This window comes from Prenolepis imparis, unplaced genomic scaffold (genome assembly GCF_030444845.1).
Source record: "Prenolepis imparis isolate NDT839.2.m4 unplaced genomic scaffold, iyPreImpa1.0 SCAF_1, whole genome shotgun sequence".
Classification (NCBI taxonomy): Eukaryota; Metazoa; Arthropoda; class Insecta; order Hymenoptera; family Formicidae; genus Prenolepis; species Prenolepis imparis.
Window position 1 is genome coordinate 27,804,465 of NW_028141159.1, and position 2,237 is coordinate 27,806,701.

Consider the following 2,237-nt stretch of genomic DNA (forward strand, 5'->3'; position numbering starts at 1 on the left):
ATATAATAGTGTGCATAATAAATAAAAATTCGCGGCCTTATATGGCGGATCGAATAAGGAAGACAATTAACTCGGAATTTTTTAAAATAGAAACATAATTTTTTACCTTTTTTATATATTTATTAAAGATGCAAGATATACATATTTACATTTTTTATTAATAAATATTATACGAGTTTAGAATAATCGACCCAACTAGCTTGAAAATGATTTCTTAACATTCACAACGTTTCGACTATGTGGTTGTGGTCCTTTTACGAAGGAATATACTGAAATTTTACATATATAAGATCCCCTCTGTCCCCCCTAAAGAAATGTGGGCGAGAAAAATATAGATCCGAAAGTCGCTGAATCGGGAATCGAACCCGAGACCTTTCGCTTGCTAGGCGACTGCTCTCACCATCTGAGCTATTCAGACCCTTCGACTCTATATTTTTCTCTGCCTTGATAAACAACTATTTGTAAATCACGCCTTTTTTCCGCCGGCGTGAATTAAACACTAAGAATATAAAGGCTCGATATATAATAGATGTGTATACTCCATATCTAGGTCCAGGAGTGTGTCAAAATCTTGATTAATTATTCAAGTCGCTAGTAAATAAATAATACGAGTTTAGAATAATCGACCCAACTAGCTTGAAAATGATTTCTTAACATTCACAACGTTTCGACCATGTGGTTGTGGTCCTTTTATGAAGGAATATACTGAAATTTTACATATATAAGATCCCCTCTGTCCCCCCTAAAGAAATGTGGGCGAGAAAAATATAGATCCGAAAGTCGCTGAATCGGGAATCGAACCCGAGACCTTTCGCTTGCCGAGCGACTGCTCTCACCATCTGAGCTATTCAGACCCTTCGACTCTATATTTTTCTCTGCCTTGATAAACAACTATTTGTAAATAACGCTTTTTTTCCGCCGGCGTGAATTAAACACTAAGAATATAAAGGCTCGATATATAATAGATATGTATACTCCATATCTAGGTCCAGGAGTGTGTTAAAATCTTGATTAATTATTCAAGTCGCTAGTAAATAAATAATACGAGTTTAGAATAATCGACCCTGTAATAATAGATTGAATAATAGACATAATAAATATTATGTCTATATTTTAAAGAATTCCGAGTTATATGTCAATTGGCCTCCACGTGGCGTCTCCTGGAAATGCTCTATATGAGTAGCTAACAATTGACATTTTAAGATTGTAATGTGTGTTATGTGTGTAATATTATATATATATATATATATATATATATATATATAATAAAATTTTTTTTTATTATTACATTATTTACATTCTAAATTATTTTACAATGTAAATAATGTAATAATAAAAAAGAATTTTATTATAAATATATATATACATATATAATGTATGATTATAAATTATGTAGAATTTAAAATTAAGTAATAATTTATAATCTAAAAATAGAAGAATATATTTTAGAGTAAGAAAAGAGAGAAAATTTTATTGCAAATTTAAAATCTAAATTTTGGTTGATTAAACGTTGGACAAAAGGATTTTAAGAGTTAATGATGAAAATTACCTCCTTGTATAGCGCAAATATATTAATTATTCCAAAGGTAAGAGCTTTCCTTAAAATACAAACGACTTCATCGCGCTTTAGACCTTTAGCTGTTAGATGCAAAAGAGTATTCGATGGAAAGTTTTATATCAAATCCAAAGGCAAATAGCTATTATTGTCAGAAGCTTCTTCGTTATGCCATGTGCCATGTTAACGCATAAAAAGAGGCGAATACTTATCCATGTCCAGAAGAAGCCTAATTAAATTTTTTTAAATGTACATTATATTTTCTGTTTTACAGAAAGATAAAATTCTATATACTTTATTAAAAAAAATCTACAATTTATTGTAGATAAATGTAAACATTAATTTAAACACATCATGGATATTTGTCAATTGATATATTATAATTTTCAAACTTACTGATATAATCTTCTATTTATATTATTTAATTAATATATTCTCTACAATTTATGTCAAAAAGAAAATGATCCATAATATGTAAATTAACATCATTTATCTTAATTGCGTATATAAATAATTTTAAAATAAAAAATATCAAAATGCCTCTATATCCAAAGAATCATATAAAAAATTGCTTTGCATATATTATAATTTTTCTAATTATCATATTAATTGTATGACTTTAATTTCTTTTGCTGTACAAACCTCTGATTAAATGTTTTGGGTTTCCACAGACACAATTTCG

The 2,237-nt window shown here is 28.4% G+C and overlaps 1 non-coding gene across 1 annotated transcript; it reads right to left on the reverse strand.

The window, feature by feature from the left end:
* Window positions 1–342: 342 nt before the first annotated feature.
* On the reverse strand, window positions 343–418 carry Trnaa-agc (transfer RNA alanine (anticodon AGC)). Its single transcript has one exon. It is a non-coding gene; the product is annotated as a tRNA-Ala (tRNA).
* Between the last annotated feature and the right edge of the window lie 1,819 nt (window positions 419–2,237).